Source organism: Anomaloglossus baeobatrachus, unplaced genomic scaffold (genome assembly GCF_048569485.1).
Source record: "Anomaloglossus baeobatrachus isolate aAnoBae1 unplaced genomic scaffold, aAnoBae1.hap1 Scaffold_3993, whole genome shotgun sequence".
Classification (NCBI taxonomy): domain Eukaryota; kingdom Metazoa; phylum Chordata; class Amphibia; order Anura; family Aromobatidae; genus Anomaloglossus; species Anomaloglossus baeobatrachus.
In genome coordinates, this window is record NW_027443330.1 from 31,861 (window position 1) to 49,243 (window position 17,383).

A 17,383-nucleotide genomic window follows, 5' to 3' on the forward strand; every position below is an offset into this window, starting at 1 on the left:
ATTCTTCTTGTTTTGGCTCTGCAAAGCAGCCTTTTCAAGGGTTGGCTTGGGTGACAAAATGTCTTGTGTAGGCGTGGGTTTGTCTCCCTCTCGCTCTCTCTCCCTAAGATGTGTCCGGCATAGGCCAGGGTGCCACTCGAGGCCCAAACCAATTCTGGTTATCGCTTCTCGGCCTTTTGGCTAAGATCAAGTGTAGTATCTGTTCTTATCAGTTTAATATCTGATACGTCCCCTATCTGGGGACCATATATTAAATGGATTTTTAGAACAGGGAGATGGAAAAAGAGCTTGCTCTGTCCACTCCACGCATTGACCTGGTATTGCAGTACCTCCAGGAACGGTGCACCCCTTCTTAACCCAGTTTCCAAAAGCAGAACTCAATTCACCTGATTCATATTAGCCCGATTTAATGAATTGGAAGAAAGCATACGTCTTCATATGCACCTCAATTTGGCCCATTCACTTTTCACACTTCCTCCTTTTGTTTTTTATCTTTCACACTTTTGACTTTCTTTATTCATCCAAATAGCAAACTCATCACCACTCAACCTGACCAACTCGGCTATGTCCCCGTGCTGCAGTTCTCTGTCTTATCTAGATCATTTGCAATTGAATGGAATAGATCCCTTTTGGACAAAGTGGATTCACCTGCTGCTGCAGTGACCACAGGTGTGATAACATCTAGAATTGGCATCTGGTGCGATCTCTCCGCTTCCACTCCAAAGAAAGTTACCTGTTTATTCCTATCATGCATTGGTTTTTGGGGTTTTCTTTGAGTAATGATGATCTCTTTAGTAGTCTGTTGGCGCCCTCTCCTGGAGGAATAGTTTGCTTGCTCTTGGACATTCTAAAAGAGAGGTCATGATAGACATTGAGCTTCTGAGCTCAATTGGGGACAGTCATGGGTGATGAATGTTTGCAACCTACTGCGAAGCCTCATACCGCAATATAAGGAACGTCAAATACTAAGAAAGGGCGGCCTATGAAAGAATTACTACTTTCAATAAGTACACTTAAACGGCTAATTGGGAATAGAAAAACTGTAAAAAGCCCTCTGAGAAAGCCCCCCTCTAACCTTTGATAGTAAGCTTTTCTGTAGTCTGCCTGTTGATGTATTTTCCGTTTGAACTGTGCACAACATGAAGAGACGGAACACTGGCGGCTTGTCACAATGCCCCCCGATGACATCACAATAGCGCTGCTGCCTAGAAAACAAGCTGCGCAGAAGAAGTTGTTCTTTGGGTGGGAGGGTGGGCTAGTGGAAGGAGGGGGCAATCTCTTTTTTTCCCGGGTGGTAGGGGGATGACAGGAGAAGGGAAGCGGGTGGTGAGAAAGGTACAGAGGGCAGGGTTTGGGGGCTGGGAAGGAAAGGGAAAAGATTAGGGTTTGGGGATGATGAAAGGGCTTTCTACGGGTAAGGATGGCAAAGGGTGGCAGTGACGGAAAGTCAGGCAACCTGTCCTGTCCGTCTTTTTGTATCGTGAATTGGAAAGACTGCAAGGGGGAGGGGAGTTGCTTGCGCCCTAAAGGAGGAGTTATTCAGATTCATTGCAGTGGGCGGCGGCTGCAAAACGCACCATTCTTCTTGTTTTGGCTCTGCAAAGCAGCCTTTTCAAGGGTTGGCTTGGGTGACAAAATGTCTTGTGTAGGCGTGGGTTTGTCTCCCTCTCGCTCTCTCTCCCTAAGATGTGTCCGGCATAGGCCAGGGTGCCACTCGAGGCCCAAACCAATTCTGGTTATCGCTTCTCGGCCTTTTGGCTAAGATCAAGTGTAGTATCTGTTCTTATCAGTTTAATATCTGATACGTCCCCTATCTGGGGACCATATATTAAATGGATTTTTAGAACAGGGAGATGGAAAAAGAGCTTGCTCTGTCCACTCCACGCATTGACCTGGTATTGCAGTACCTCCAGGAACGGTGCACCCCTTCTTAACCCAGTTTCCAAAAGCAGAACTCAATTCACCTGATTCATATTAGCCCGATTTAATGAATTGGAAGAAAGCATACGTCTTCATATGCACCTCAATTTGGCCCATTCACTTTTCACACTTCCTCCTTTTGTTTTTTATCTTTCACACTTTTGACTTTCTTTATTCATCCAAATAGCAAACTCATCACCACTCAACCTGACCAACTCGGCTATGTCCCCGTGCTGCAGTTCTCTGTCTTATCTAGATCATTTGCAATTGAATGGAATAGATCCCTTTTGGACAAAGTGGATTCACCTGCTGCTGCAGTGACCACAGGTGTGATAACATCTAGAATTGGCATCTGGTGCGATCTCTCCGCTTCCACTCCAAAGAAAGTTACCTGTTTATTCCTATCATGCATTGGTTTTTGGGGTTTTCTTTGAGTAATGATGATCTCTTTAGTAGTCTGTTGGCGCCCTCTCCTGGAGGAATAGTTTGCTTGCTCTTGGACATTCTAAAAGAGAGGTCATGATAGACATTGAGCTTCTGAGCTCAATTGGGGACAGTCATGGGTGATGAATGTTTGCAACCTACTGCGAAGCCTCATACCGCAATATAAGGAACGTCAAATACTAAGAAAGGGCGGCCTATGAAAGAATTACTACTTTCAATAAGTACACTTAAACGGCTAATTGGGAATAGAAAAACTGTAAAAAGCCCTCTGAGAAAGCCCCCCTCTAACCTTTGATAGTAAGCTTTTCTGTAGTCTGCCTGTTGATGTATTTTCCGTTTGAACTGTGCACAACATGAAGAGACGGAACACTGGCGGCTTGTCACAATGCCCCCCGATGACATCACAATAGCGCTGCTGCCTAGAAAACAAGCTGCGCAGAAGAAGTTGTTCTTTGGGTGGGAGGGTGGGCTAGTGGAAGGAGGGGGCAATCTCTTTTTTTCCCGGGTGGTAGGGGGATGACAGGAGAAGGGAAGCGGGTGGTGAGAAAGGTACAGAGGGCAGGGTTTGGGGGCTGGGAAGGAAAGGGAAAAGATTAGGGTTTGGGGATGATGAAAGGGCTTTCTACGGGTAAGGATGGCAAAGGGTGGCAGTGACGGAAAGTCAGGCAACCTGTCCTGTCCGTCTTTTTGTATCGTGAATTGGAAAGACTGCAAGGGGGAGGGGAGTTGCTTGCGCCCTAAAGGAGGAGTTATTCAGATTCATTGCAGTGGGCGGCGGCTGCAAAACGCACCATTCTTCTTGTTTTGGCTCTGCAAAGCAGCCTTTTCAAGGGTTGGCTTGGGTGACAAAATGTCTTGTGTAGGCGTGGGTTTGTCTCCCTCTCGCTCTCTCTCCCTAAGATGTGTCCGGCATAGGCCAGGGTGCCACTCGAGGCCCAAACCAATTCTGGTTATCGCTTCTCGGCCTTTTGGCTAAGATCAAGTGTAGTATCTGTTCTTATCAGTTTAATATCTGATACGTCCCCTATCTGGGGACCATATATTAAATGGATTTTTAGAACAGGGAGATGGAAAAAGAGCTTGCTCTGTCCACTCCACGCATTGACCTGGTATTGCAGTACCTCCAGGAACGGTGCACCCCTTCTTAACCCAGTTTCCAAAAGCAGAACTCAATTCACCTGATTCATATTAGCCCGATTTAATGAATTGGAAGAAAGCATACGTCTTCATATGCACCTCAATTTGGCCCATTCACTTTTCACACTTCCTCCTTTTGTTTTTTATCTTTCACACTTTTGACTTTCTTTATTCATCCAAATAGCAAACTCATCACCACTCAACCTGACCAACTCGGCTATGTCCCCGTGCTGCAGTTCTCTGTCTTATCTAGATCATTTGCAATTGAATGGAATAGATCCCTTTTGGACAAAGTGGATTCACCTGCTGCTGCAGTGACCACAGGTGTGATAACATCTAGAATTGGCATCTGGTGCGATCTCTCCGCTTCCACTCCAAAGAAAGTTACCTGTTTATTCCTATCATGCATTGGTTTTTGGGGTTTTCTTTGAGTAATGATGATCTCTTTAGTAGTCTGTTGGCGCCCTCTCCTGGAGGAATAGTTTGCTTGCTCTTGGACATTCTAAAAGAGAGGTCATGATAGACATTGAGCTTCTGAGCTCAATTGGGGACAGTCATGGGTGATGAATGTTTGCAACCTACTGCGAAGCCTCATACCGCAATATAAGGAACGTCAAATACTAAGAAAGGGCGGCCTATGAAAGAATTACTACTTTCAATAAGTACACTTAAACGGCTAATTGGGAATAGAAAAACTGTAAAAAGCCCTCTGAGAAAGCCCCCCTCTAACCTTTGATAGTAAGCTTTTCTGTAGTCTGCCTGTTGATGTATTTTCCGTTTGAACTGTGCACAACATGAAGAGACGGAACACTGGCGGCTTGTCACAATGCCCCCCGATGACATCACAATAGCGCTGCTGCCTAGAAAACAAGCTGCGCAGAAGAAGTTGTTCTTTGGGTGGGAGGGTGGGCTAGTGGAAGGAGGGGGCAATCTCTTTTTTTCCCGGGTGGTAGGGGGATGACAGGAGAAGGGAAGCGGGTGGTGAGAAAGGTACAGAGGGCAGGGTTTGGGGGCTGGGAAGGAAAGGGAAAAGATTAGGGTTTGGGGATGATGAAAGGGCTTTCTACGGGTAAGGATGGCAAAGGGTGGCAGTGACGGAAAGTCAGGCAACCTGTCCTGTCCGTCTTTTTGTATCGTGAATTGGAAAGACTGCAAGGGGGAGGGGAGTTGCTTGCGCCCTAAAGGAGGAGTTATTCAGATTCATTGCAGTGGGCGGCGGCTGCAAAACGCACCATTCTTCTTGTTTTGGCTCTGCAAAGCAGCCTTTTCAAGGGTTGGCTTGGGTGACAAAATGTCTTGTGTAGGCGTGGGTTTGTCTCCCTCTCGCTCTCTCTCCCTAAGATGTGTCCGGCATAGGCCAGGGTGCCACTCGAGGCCCAAACCAATTCTGGTTATCACTTCTCGGCCTTTTGGCTAAGATCAAGTGTAGTATCTGTTCTTTTGGCTAAGATCAAGTGTAGTGTTGTTCGAAGAGGTGGTTTAAGCTCCAGGCCACCTTAGTACAATGATACAATGCACACTGGAAGGTTGCGCTTGCTAGTACTCTGGGTGGATAGTATATTCATCTAGTGGAAAACATGGCCCTACCAGGATCGAGGCTATTAGACTGAGTAAGGGTGGGGGGCTATGGTACAACGTGCCCCAGGACTGACGACCCTGGAGTGAGTCTGAGCTTGCTGGCTTGGGACCCCGGCAAGCCTTGGGCTCTGTAGCACACCGTACCTTGCCTTTTCATACTTTTTGAGCATATTACCCTATCCCGGCCTTCTGGCTAGGAAGGGAAATTTTTATAATCCCGGTCGGAGGTCTGGTCAGCTTTGGGCTGAGAAACTAACACCCGGTTGGAGGTCCGGGTCAGCTTCGGCTGAGAAACCAACACCCGGTTGGAGGTCTGGGTCAGCTTCGGCTGAGAAACCAACACCCGGTTGGAGGTCCGGTTAGCCTTGGGCTGAGAAACCAACACCGGTTGACGGTCCGGGCAGTTTCGGCTGCGAAACCAACAACTAGTAGCTCTCTACTCCACTTGGGTAAGATGCCTGGGTGGACGCTGGGAGCAACGACAAGGCTCAACCAGGCTTCGGCTTGGGGGAGCACCGAAGATCCCCGACCCTTGCTGTGGCCTTCTGGCTCGGAGGGACGGGGTTGATTTTTGGGGACCCTCTCCTCACGGTGGGGTCCACACGAATCCTAGCCTTTGCACTGTTTTTGGTGTGACTTCGGTCATGCATTTTTTGTGGTGCTTTGGAAAGCTTCATTAAATCAAAAATCTGTTCTTATCAGTTTAATATCTGATACGTCCCCTATCTGGGGACCATATATTAAATGGATTTTTAGAACAGGGAGATGGAAAAAGAGCTTGCTCTGTCCACTCCACGCATTGACCTGGTATTGCAGTACCTCCAGGAACGGTGCACCCCTTCTTAACCCAGTTTCCAAAAGCAGAACTCAATTCACCTGATTCATATTAGCCCGATTTAATGAATTGGAAGAAAGCATACGTCTTCATATGCACCTCAATTTGGCCCATTCACTTTTCACACTTCCTCCTTTTGTTTTTTATCTTTCACACTTTTGACTTTCTTTATTCATCCAAATAGCAAACTCATCACCACTCAACCTGACCAACTCGGCTATGTCCCCGTGCTGCAGTTCTCTGTCTTATCTAGATCATTTGCAATTGAATGGAATAGATCCCTTTTGGACAAAGTGGATTCACCTGCTGCTGCAGTGACCACAGGTGTGATAACATCTAGAATTGGCATCTGGTGCGATCTCTCCGCTTCCACTCCAAAGAAAGTTACCTGTTTATTCCTATCATGCATTGGTTTTTGGGGTTTTCTTTGAGTAATGATGATCTCTTTAGTAGTCTGTTGGCGCCCTCTCCTGGAGGAATAGTTTGCTTGCTCTTGGACATTCTAAAAGAGAGGTCATGATAGACATTGAGCTTCTGAGCTCAATTGGGGACAGTCATGGGTGATGAATGTTTGCAACCTACTGCGAAGCCTCATACCGCAATATAAGGAACGTCAAATACTAAGAAAGGGCGGCCTATGAAAGAATTACTACTTTCAATAAGTACACTTAAACGGCTAATTGGGAATAGAAAAACTGTAAAAAGCCCTCTGAGAAAGCCCCCCTCTAACCTTTGATAGTAAGCTTTTCTGTAGTCTGCCTGTTGATGTATTTTCCGTTTGAACTGTGCACAACATGAAGAGACGGAACACTGGCGGCTTGTCACAATGCCCCCCGATGACATCACAATAGCGCTGCTGCCTAGAAAACAAGCTGCGCAGAAGAAGTTGTTCTTTGGGTGGGAGGGTGGGCTAGTGGAAGGAGGGGGCAATCTCTTTTTTTCCCGGGTGGTAGGGGGATGACAGGAGAAGGGAAGCGGGTGGTGAGAAAGGTACAGAGGGCAGGGTTTGGGGGCTGGGAAGGAAAGGGAAAAGATTAGGGTTTGGGGATGATGAAAGGGCTTTCTACGGGTAAGGATGGCAAAGGGTGGCAGTGACGGAAAGTCAGGCAACCTGTCCTGTCCGTCTTTTTGTATCGTGAATTGGAAAGACTGCAAGGGGGAGGGGAGTTGCTTGCGCCCTAAAGGAGGAGTTATTCAGATTCATTGCAGTGGGCGGCGGCTGCAAAACGCACCATTCTTCTTGTTTTGGCTCTGCAAAGCAGCCTTTTCAAGGGTTGGCTTGGGTGACAAAATGTCTTGTGTAGGCGTGGGTTTGTCTCCCTCTCGCTCTCTCTCCCTAAGATGTGTCCGGCATAGGCCAGGGTGCCACTCGAGGCCCAAACCAATTCTGGTTATCGCTTCTCGGCCTTTTGGCTAAGATCAAGTGTAGTATCTGTTCTTATCAGTTTAATATCTGATACGTCCCCTATCTGGGGACCATATATTAAATGGATTTTTAGAACAGGGAGATGGAAAAAGAGCTTGCTCTGTCCACTCCACGCATTGACCTGGTATTGCAGTACCTCCAGGAACGGTGCACCCCTTCTTAACCCAGTTTCCAAAAGCAGAACTCAATTCACCTGATTCATATTAGCCCGATTTAATGAATTGGAAGAAAGCATACGTCTTCATATGCACCTCAATTTGGCCCATTCACTTTTCACACTTCCTCCTTTTGTTTTTTATCTTTCACACTTTTGACTTTCTTTATTCATCCAAATAGCAAACTCATCACCACTCAACCTGACCAACTCGGCTATGTCCCCGTGCTGCAGTTCTCTGTCTTATCTAGATCATTTGCAATTGAATGGAATAGATCCCTTTTGGACAAAGTGGATTCACCTGCTGCTGCAGTGACCACAGGTGTGATAACATCTAGAATTGGCATCTGGTGCGATCTCTCCGCTTCCACTCCAAAGAAAGTTACCTGTTTATTCCTATCATGCATTGGTTTTTGGGGTTTTCTTTGAGTAATGATGATCTCTTTAGTAGTCTGTTGGCGCCCTCTCCTGGAGGAATAGTTTGCTTGCTCTTGGACATTCTAAAAGAGAGGTCATGATAGACATTGAGCTTCTGAGCTCAATTGGGGACAGTCATGGGTGATGAATGTTTGCAACCTACTGCGAAGCCTCATACCGCAATATAAGGAACGTCAAATACTAAGAAAGGGCGGCCTATGAAAGAATTACTACTTTCAATAAGTACACTTAAACGGCTAATTGGGAATAGAAAAACTGTAAAAAGCCCTCTGAGAAAGCCCCCCTCTAACCTTTGATAGTAAGCTTTTCTGTAGTCTGCCTGTTGATGTATTTTCCGTTTGAACTGTGCACAACATGAAGAGACGGAACACTGGCGGCTTGTCACAATGCCCCCCGATGACATCACAATAGCGCTGCTGCCTAGAAAACAAGCTGCGCAGAAGAAGTTGTTCTTTGGGTGGGAGGGTGGGCTAGTGGAAGGAGGGGGCAATCTCTTTTTTTCCCGGGTGGTAGGGGGATGACAGGAGAAGGGAAGCGGGTGGTGAGAAAGGTACAGAGGGCAGGGTTTGGGGGCTGGGAAGGAAAGGGAAAAGATTAGGGTTTGGGGATGATGAAAGGGCTTTCTACGGGTAAGGATGGCAAAGGGTGGCAGTGACGGAAAGTCAGGCAACCTGTCCTGTCCGTCTTTTTGTATCGTGAATTGGAAAGACTGCAAGGGGGAGGGGAGTTGCTTGCGCCCTAAAGGAGGAGTTATTCAGATTCATTGCAGTGGGCGGCGGCTGCAAAACGCACCATTCTTCTTGTTTTGGCTCTGCAAAGCAGCCTTTTCAAGGGTTGGCTTGGGTGACAAAATGTCTTGTGTAGGCGTGGGTTTGTCTCCCTCTCGCTCTCTCTCCCTAAGATGTGTCCGGCATAGGCCAGGGTGCCACTCGAGGCCCAAACCAATTCTGGTTATCGCTTCTCGGCCTTTTGGCTAAGATCAAGTGTAGTATCTGTTCTTATCAGTTTAATATCTGATACGTCCCCTATCTGGGGACCATATATTAAATGGATTTTTAGAACAGGGAGATGGAAAAAGAGCTTGCTCTGTCCACTCCACGCATTGACCTGGTATTGCAGTACCTCCAGGAACGGTGCACCCCTTCTTAACCCAGTTTCCAAAAGCAGAACTCAATTCACCTGATTCATATTAGCCCGATTTAATGAATTGGAAGAAAGCATACGTCTTCATATGCACCTCAATTTGGCCCATTCACTTTTCACACTTCCTCCTTTTGTTTTTTATCTTTCACACTTTTGACTTTCTTTATTCATCCAAATAGCAAACTCATCACCACTCAACCTGACCAACTCGGCTATGTCCCCGTGCTGCAGTTCTCTGTCTTATCTAGATCATTTGCAATTGAATGGAATAGATCCCTTTTGGACAAAGTGGATTCACCTGCTGCTGCAGTGACCACAGGTGTGATAACATCTAGAATTGGCATCTGGTGCGATCTCTCCGCTTCCACTCCAAAGAAAGTTACCTGTTTATTCCTATCATGCATTGGTTTTTGGGGTTTTCTTTGAGTAATGATGATCTCTTTAGTAGTCTGTTGGCGCCCTCTCCTGGAGGAATAGTTTGCTTGCTCTTGGACATTCTAAAAGAGAGGTCATGATAGACATTGAGCTTCTGAGCTCAATTGGGGACAGTCATGGGTGATGAATGTTTGCAACCTACTGCGAAGCCTCATACCGCAATATAAGGAACGTCAAATACTAAGAAAGGGCGGCCTATGAAAGAATTACTACTTTCAATAAGTACACTTAAACGGCTAATTGGGAATAGAAAAACTGTAAAAAGCCCTCTGAGAAAGCCCCCCTCTAACCTTTGATAGTAAGCTTTTCTGTAGTCTGCCTGTTGATGTATTTTCCGTTTGAACTGTGCACAACATGAAGAGACGGAACACTGGCGGCTTGTCACAATGCCCCCCGATGACATCACAATAGCGCTGCTGCCTAGAAAACAAGCTGCGCAGAAGAAGTTGTTCTTTGGGTGGGAGGGTGGGCTAGTGGAAGGAGGGGGCAATCTCTTTTTTTCCCGGGTGGTAGGGGGATGACAGGAGAAGGGAAGCGGGTGGTGAGAAAGGTACAGAGGGCAGGGTTTGGGGGCTGGGAAGGAAAGGGAAAAGATTAGGGTTTGGGGATGATGAAAGGGCTTTCTACGGGTAAGGATGGCAAAGGGTGGCAGTGACGGAAAGTCAGGCAACCTGTCCTGTCCGTCTTTTTGTATCGTGAATTGGAAAGACTGCAAGGGGGAGGGGAGTTGCTTGCGCCCTAAAGGAGGAGTTATTCAGATTCATTGCAGTGGGCGGCGGCTGCAAAACGCACCATTCTTCTTGTTTTGGCTCTGCAAAGCAGCCTTTTCAAGGGTTGGCTTGGGTGACAAAATGTCTTGTGTAGGCGTGGGTTTGTCTCCCTCTCGCTCTCTCTCCCTAAGATGTGTCCGGCATAGGCCAGGGTGCCACTCGAGGCCCAAACCAATTCTGGTTATCGCTTCTCGGCCTTTTGGCTAAGATCAAGTGTAGTATCTGTTCTTATCAGTTTAATATCTGATACGTCCCCTATCTGGGGACCATATATTAAATGGATTTTTAGAACAGGGAGATGGAAAAAGAGCTTGCTCTGTCCACTCCACGCATTGACCTGGTATTGCAGTACCTCCAGGAACGGTGCACCCCTTCTTAACCCAGTTTCCAAAAGCAGAACTCAATTCACCTGATTCATATTAGCCCGATTTAATGAATTGGAAGAAAGCATACGTCTTCATATGCACCTCAATTTGGCCCATTCACTTTTCACACTTCCTCCTTTTGTTTTTTATCTTTCACACTTTTGACTTTCTTTATTCATCCAAATAGCAAACTCATCACCACTCAACCTGACCAACTCGGCTATGTCCCCGTGCTGCAGTTCTCTGTCTTATCTAGATCATTTGCAATTGAATGGAATAGATCCCTTTTGGACAAAGTGGATTCACCTGCTGCTGCAGTGACCACAGGTGTGATAACATCTAGAATTGGCATCTGGTGCGATCTCTCCGCTTCCACTCCAAAGAAAGTTACCTGTTTATTCCTATCATGCATTGGTTTTTGGGGTTTTCTTTGAGTAATGATGATCTCTTTAGTAGTCTGTTGGCGCCCTCTCCTGGAGGAATAGTTTGCTTGCTCTTGGACATTCTAAAAGAGAGGTCATGATAGACATTGAGCTTCTGAGCTCAATTGGGGACAGTCATGGGTGATGAATGTTTGCAACCTACTGCGAAGCCTCATACCGCAATATAAGGAACGTCAAATACTAAGAAAGGGCGGCCTATGAAAGAATTACTACTTTCAATAAGTACACTTAAACGGCTAATTGGGAATAGAAAAACTGTAAAAAGCCCTCTGAGAAAGCCCCCCTCTAACCTTTGATAGTAAGCTTTTCTGTAGTCTGCCTGTTGATGTATTTTCCGTTTGAACTGTGCACAACATGAAGAGACGGAACACTGGCGGCTTGTCACAATGCCCCCCGATGACATCACAATAGCGCTGCTGCCTAGAAAACAAGCTGCGCAGAAGAAGTTGTTCTTTGGGTGGGAGGGTGGGCTAGTGGAAGGAGGGGGCAATCTCTTTTTTTCCCGGGTGGTAGGGGGATGACAGGAGAAGGGAAGCGGGTGGTGAGAAAGGTACAGAGGGCAGGGTTTGGGGGCTGGGAAGGAAAGGGAAAAGATTAGGGTTTGGGGATGATGAAAGGGCTTTCTACGGGTAAGGATGGCAAAGGGTGGCAGTGACGGAAAGTCAGGCAACCTGTCCTGTCCGTCTTTTTGTATCGTGAATTGGAAAGACTGCAAGGGGGAGGGGAGTTGCTTGCGCCCTAAAGGAGGAGTTATTCAGATTCATTGCAGTGGGCGGCGGCTGCAAAACGCACCATTCTTCTTGTTTTGGCTCTGCAAAGCAGCCTTTTCAAGGGTTGGCTTGGGTGACAAAATGTCTTGTGTAGGCGTGGGTTTGTCTCCCTCTCGCTCTCTCTCCCTAAGATGTGTCCGGCATAGGCCAGGGTGCCACTCGAGGCCCAAACCAATTCTGGTTATCGCTTCTCGGCCTTTTGGCTAAGATCAAGTGTAGTATCTGTTCTTATCAGTTTAATATCTGATACGTCCCCTATCTGGGGACCATATATTAAATGGATTTTTAGAACAGGGAGATGGAAAAAGAGCTTGCTCTGTCCACTCCACGCATTGACCTGGTATTGCAGTACCTCCAGGAACGGTGCACCCCTTCTTAACCCAGTTTCCAAAAGCAGAACTCAATTCACCTGATTCATATTAGCCCGATTTAATGAATTGGAAGAAAGCATACGTCTTCATATGCACCTCAATTTGGCCCATTCACTTTTCACACTTCCTCCTTTTGTTTTTTATCTTTCACACTTTTGACTTTCTTTATTCATCCAAATAGCAAACTCATCACCACTCAACCTGACCAACTCGGCTATGTCCCCGTGCTGCAGTTCTCTGTCTTATCTAGATCATTTGCAATTGAATGGAATAGATCCCTTTTGGACAAAGTGGATTCACCTGCTGCTGCAGTGACCACAGGTGTGATAACATCTAGAATTGGCATCTGGTGCGATCTCTCCGCTTCCACTCCAAAGAAAGTTACCTGTTTATTCCTATCATGCATTGGTTTTTGGGGTTTTCTTTGAGTAATGATGATCTCTTTAGTAGTCTGTTGGCGCCCTCTCCTGGAGGAATAGTTTGCTTGCTCTTGGACATTCTAAAAGAGAGGTCATGATAGACATTGAGCTTCTGAGCTCAATTGGGGACAGTCATGGGTGATGAATGTTTGCAACCTACTGCGAAGCCTCATACCGCAATATAAGGAACGTCAAATACTAAGAAAGGGCGGCCTATGAAAGAATTACTACTTTCAATAAGTACACTTAAACGGCTAATTGGGAATAGAAAAACTGTAAAAAGCCCTCTGAGAAAGCCCCCCTCTAACCTTTGATAGTAAGCTTTTCTGTAGTCTGCCTGTTGATGTATTTTCCGTTTGAACTGTGCACAACATGAAGAGACGGAACACTGGCGGCTTGTCACAATGCCCCCCGATGACATCACAATAGCGCTGCTGCCTAGAAAACAAGCTGCGCAGAAGAAGTTGTTCTTTGGGTGGGAGGGTGGGCTAGTGGAAGGAGGGGGCAATCTCTTTTTTTCCCGGGTGGTAGGGGGATGACAGGAGAAGGGAAGCGGGTGGTGAGAAAGGTACAGAGGGCAGGGTTTGGGGGCTGGGAAGGAAAGGGAAAAGATTAGGGTTTGGGGATGATGAAAGGGCTTTCTACGGGTAAGGATGGCAAAGGGTGGCAGTGACGGAAAGTCAGGCAACCTGTCCTGTCCGTCTTTTTGTATCGTGAATTGGAAAGACTGCAAGGGGGAGGGGAGTTGCTTGCGCCCTAAAGGAGGAGTTATTCAGATTCATTGCAGTGGGCGGCGGCTGCAAAACGCACCATTCTTCTTGTTTTGGCTCTGCAAAGCAGCCTTTTCAAGGGTTGGCTTGGGTGACAAAATGTCTTGTGTAGGCGTGGGTTTGTCTCCCTCTCGCTCTCTCTCCCTAAGATGTGTCCGGCATAGGCCAGGGTGCCACTCGAGGCCCAAACCAATTCTGGTTATCGCTTCTCGGCCTTTTGGCTAAGATCAAGTGTAGTATCTGTTCTTATCAGTTTAATATCTGATACGTCCCCTATCTGGGGACCATATATTAAATGGATTTTTAGAACAGGGAGATGGAAAAAGAGCTTGCTCTGTCCACTCCACGCATTGACCTGGTATTGCAGTACCTCCAGGAACGGTGCACCCCTTCTTAACCCAGTTTCCAAAAGCAGAACTCAATTCACCTGATTCATATTAGCCCGATTTAATGAATTGGAAGAAAGCATACGTCTTCATATGCACCTCAATTTGGCCCATTCACTTTTCACACTTCCTCCTTTTGTTTTTTATCTTTCACACTTTTGACTTTCTTTATTCATCCAAATAGCAAACTCATCACCACTCAACCTGACCAACTCGGCTATGTCCCCGTGCTGCAGTTCTCTGTCTTATCTAGATCATTTGCAATTGAATGGAATAGATCCCTTTTGGACAAAGTGGATTCACCTGCTGCTGCAGTGACCACAGGTGTGATAACATCTAGAATTGGCATCTGGTGCGATCTCTCCGCTTCCACTCCAAAGAAAGTTACCTGTTTATTCCTATCATGCATTGGTTTTTGGGGTTTTCTTTGAGTAATGATGATCTCTTTAGTAGTCTGTTGGCGCCCTCTCCTGGAGGAATAGTTTGCTTGCTCTTGGACATTCTAAAAGAGAGGTCATGATAGACATTGAGCTTCTGAGCTCAATTGGGGACAGTCATGGGTGATGAATGTTTGCAACCTACTGCGAAGCCTCATACCGCAATATAAGGAACGTCAAATACTAAGAAAGGGCGGCCTATGAAAGAATTACTACTTTCAATAAGTACACTTAAACGGCTAATTGGGAATAGAAAAACTGTAAAAAGCCCTCTGAGAAAGCCCCCCTCTAACCTTTGATAGTAAGCTTTTCTGTAGTCTGCCTGTTGATGTATTTTCCGTTTGAACTGTGCACAACATGAAGAGACGGAACACTGGCGGCTTGTCACAATGCCCCCCGATGACATCACAATAGCGCTGCTGCCTAGAAAACAAGCTGCGCAGAAGAAGTTGTTCTTTGGGTGGGAGGGTGGGCTAGTGGAAGGAGGGGGCAATCTCTTTTTTTCCCGGGTGGTAGGGGGATGACAGGAGAAGGGAAGCGGGTGGTGAGAAAGGTACAGAGGGCAGGGTTTGGGGGCTGGGAAGGAAAGGGAAAAGATTAGGGTTTGGGGATGATGAAAGGGCTTTCTACGGGTAAGGATGGCAAAGGGTGGCAGTGACGGAAAGTCAGGCAACCTGTCCTGTCCGTCTTTTTGTATCGTGAATTGGAAAGACTGCAAGGGGGAGGGGAGTTGCTTGCGCCCTAAAGGAGGAGTTATTCAGATTCATTGCAGTGGGCGGCGGCTGCAAAACGCACCATTCTTCTTGTTTTGGCTCTGCAAAGCAGCCTTTTCAAGGGTTGGCTTGGGTGACAAAATGTCTTGTGTAGGCGTGGGTTTGTCTCCCTCTCGCTCTCTCTCCCTAAGATGTGTCCGGCATAGGCCAGGGTGCCACTCGAGGCCCAAACCAATTCTGGTTATCGCTTCTCGGCCTTTTGGCTAAGATCAAGTGTAGTATCTGTTCTTATCAGTTTAATATCTGATACGTCCCCTATCTGGGGACCATATATTAAATGGATTTTTAGAACAGGGAGATGGAAAAAGAGCTTGCTCTGTCCACTCCACGCATTGACCTGGTATTGCAGTACCTCCAGGAACGGTGCACCCCTTCTTAACCCAGTTTCCAAAAGCAGAACTCAATTCACCTGATTCATATTAGCCCGATTTAATGAATTGGAAGAAAGCATACGTCTTCATATGCACCTCAATTTGGCCCATTCACTTTTCACACTTCCTCCTTTTGTTTTTTATCTTTCACACTTTTGACTTTCTTTATTCATCCAAATAGCAAACTCATCACCACTCAACCTGACCAACTCGGCTATGTCCCCGTGCTGCAGTTCTCTGTCTTATCTAGATCATTTGCAATTGAATGGAATAGATCCCTTTTGGACAAAGTGGATTCACCTGCTGCTGCAGTGACCACAGGTGTGATAACATCTAGAATTGGCATCTGGTGCGATCTCTCCGCTTCCACTCCAAAGAAAGTTACCTGTTTATTCCTATCATGCATTGGTTTTTGGGGTTTTCTTTGAGTAATGATGATCTCTTTAGTAGTCTGTTGGCGCCCTCTCCTGGAGGAATAGTTTGCTTGCTCTTGGACATTCTAAAAGAGAGGTCATGATAGACATTGAGCTTCTGAGCTCAATTGGGGACAGTCATGGGTGATGAATGTTTGCAACCTACTGCGAAGCCTCATACCGCAATATAAGGAACGTCAAATACTAAGAAAGGGCGGCCTATGAAAGAATTACTACTTTCAATAAGTACACTTAAACGGCTAATTGGGAATAGAAAAACTGTAAAAAGCCCTCTGAGAAAGCCCCCCTCTAACCTTTGATAGTAAGCTTTTCTGTAGTCTGCCTGTTGATGTATTTTCCGTTTGAACTGTGCACAACATGAAGAGACGGAACACTGGCGGCTTGTCACAATGCCCCCCGATGACATCACAATAGCGCTGCTGCCTAGAAAACAAGCTGCGCAGAAGAAGTTGTTCTTTGGGTGGGAGGGTGGGCTAGTGGAAGGAGGGGGCAATCTCTTTTTTTCCCGGGTGGTAGGGGGATGACAGGAGAAGGGAAGCGGGTGGTGAGAAAGGTACAGAGGGCAGGGTTTGGGGGCTGGGAAGGAAAGGGAAAAGATTAGGGTTTGGGGATGATGAAAGGGCTTTCTACGGGTAAGGATGGCAAAGGGTGGCAGTGACGGAAAGTCAGGCAACCTGTCCTGTCCGTCTTTTTGTATCGTGAATTGGAAAGACTGCAAGGGGGAGGGGAGTTGCTTGCGCCCTAAAGGAGGAGTTATTCAGATTCATTGCAGTGGGCGGCGGCTGCAAAACGCACCATTCTTCTTGTTTTGGCTCTGCAAAGCAGCCTTTTCAAGGGTTGGCTTGGGTGACAAAATGTCTTGTGTAGGCGTGGGTTTGTCTCCCTCTCGCTCTCTCTCCCTAAGATGTGTCCGGCATAGGCCAGGGTGCCACTCGAGGCCCAAACCAATTCTGGTTATCGCTTCTCGGCCTTTTGGCTAAGATCAAGTGTAGTATCTGTTCTTATCAGTTTAATATCTGATACGTCCCCTATCTGGGGACCATATATTAAATGGATTTTTAGAACAGGGAGATGGAAAAAGAGCTTGCTCTGTCCACTCCACGCATTGACCTGGTATTGCAGTACCTCCAGGAACGGTGCACCCCTTCTTAACCCAGTTTCCAAAAGCAGAACTCAATTCACCTGATTCATATTAGCCCGATTTAATGAATTGGAAGAAAGCATACGTCTTCATATGCACCTCAATTTGGCCCATTCACTTTTCACACTTCCTCCTTTTGTTTTTTATCTTTCACACTTTTGACTTTCTTTATTCATCCAAATAGCAAACTCATCACCACTCAACCTGACCAACTCGGCTATGTCCCCGTGCTGCAGTTCTCTGTCTTATCTAGATCATTTGCAATTGAATGGAATAGATCCCTTTTGGACAAAGTGGATTCACCTGCTGCTGCAGTGACCACAGGTGTGATAACATCTAGAATTGGCATCTGGTGCGATCTCTCCGCTTCCACTCCAAAGAAAGTTACCTGTTTATTCCTATCATGCATTGGTTTTTGGGGTT

The 17,383-nt window shown here is 46.6% G+C and overlaps 11 non-coding genes and 1 pseudogene across 11 annotated transcripts; all 12 read left to right on the plus strand.

Moving 5' to 3' along the window:
* Positions 1-160: 160 nt before the first annotated feature.
* On the plus strand, positions 161-351 carry LOC142276530 (U2 spliceosomal RNA). Its single transcript, XR_012739966.1, has one exon. It is a non-coding gene; the product is annotated as a U2 spliceosomal RNA (small nuclear RNA).
* Positions 352-1,738: 1,387 nt separating this feature from the next.
* LOC142276532 (U2 spliceosomal RNA) lies at positions 1,739-1,929 on the plus strand. The gene has a single exon (XR_012739968.1). It is a non-coding gene; the product is annotated as a U2 spliceosomal RNA (small nuclear RNA).
* A 1,387-nt stretch (positions 1,930-3,316) lies between these two features.
* On the plus strand, positions 3,317-3,507 carry LOC142276533 (U2 spliceosomal RNA). The gene has a single exon (XR_012739969.1). It is a non-coding gene; the product is annotated as a U2 spliceosomal RNA (small nuclear RNA).
* Positions 3,508-4,894: 1,387 nt separating this feature from the next.
* Positions 4,895-5,042, plus strand: LOC142276546 (U2 spliceosomal RNA; annotated as a pseudogene).
* Positions 5,043-5,727: 685 nt separating this feature from the next.
* On the plus strand, positions 5,728-5,920 carry LOC142276545 (U2 spliceosomal RNA). Its single transcript, XR_012739980.1, has one exon. It is a non-coding gene; the product is annotated as a U2 spliceosomal RNA (small nuclear RNA).
* Positions 5,921-7,307: 1,387 nt separating this feature from the next.
* LOC142276534 (U2 spliceosomal RNA) lies at positions 7,308-7,498 on the plus strand. Its single transcript, XR_012739970.1, has one exon. It is a non-coding gene; the product is annotated as a U2 spliceosomal RNA (small nuclear RNA).
* A 1,387-nt stretch (positions 7,499-8,885) lies between these two features.
* LOC142276535 (U2 spliceosomal RNA) lies at positions 8,886-9,076 on the plus strand. The gene has a single exon (XR_012739971.1). It is a non-coding gene; the product is annotated as a U2 spliceosomal RNA (small nuclear RNA).
* A 1,387-nt stretch (positions 9,077-10,463) lies between these two features.
* On the plus strand, positions 10,464-10,654 carry LOC142276536 (U2 spliceosomal RNA). Its single transcript, XR_012739972.1, has one exon. It is a non-coding gene; the product is annotated as a U2 spliceosomal RNA (small nuclear RNA).
* A 1,387-nt stretch (positions 10,655-12,041) lies between these two features.
* On the plus strand, positions 12,042-12,232 carry LOC142276538 (U2 spliceosomal RNA). Its single transcript, XR_012739973.1, has one exon. It is a non-coding gene; the product is annotated as a U2 spliceosomal RNA (small nuclear RNA).
* Positions 12,233-13,619: 1,387 nt separating this feature from the next.
* Positions 13,620-13,810, plus strand: LOC142276539 (U2 spliceosomal RNA). Its single transcript, XR_012739974.1, has one exon. It is a non-coding gene; the product is annotated as a U2 spliceosomal RNA (small nuclear RNA).
* A 1,387-nt stretch (positions 13,811-15,197) lies between these two features.
* LOC142276540 (U2 spliceosomal RNA) lies at positions 15,198-15,388 on the plus strand. The gene has a single exon (XR_012739975.1). It is a non-coding gene; the product is annotated as a U2 spliceosomal RNA (small nuclear RNA).
* Positions 15,389-16,775: 1,387 nt separating this feature from the next.
* Positions 16,776-16,966, plus strand: LOC142276541 (U2 spliceosomal RNA). The gene has a single exon (XR_012739976.1). It is a non-coding gene; the product is annotated as a U2 spliceosomal RNA (small nuclear RNA).
* The last annotated feature ends 417 nt before the right edge of the window (positions 16,967-17,383 follow it).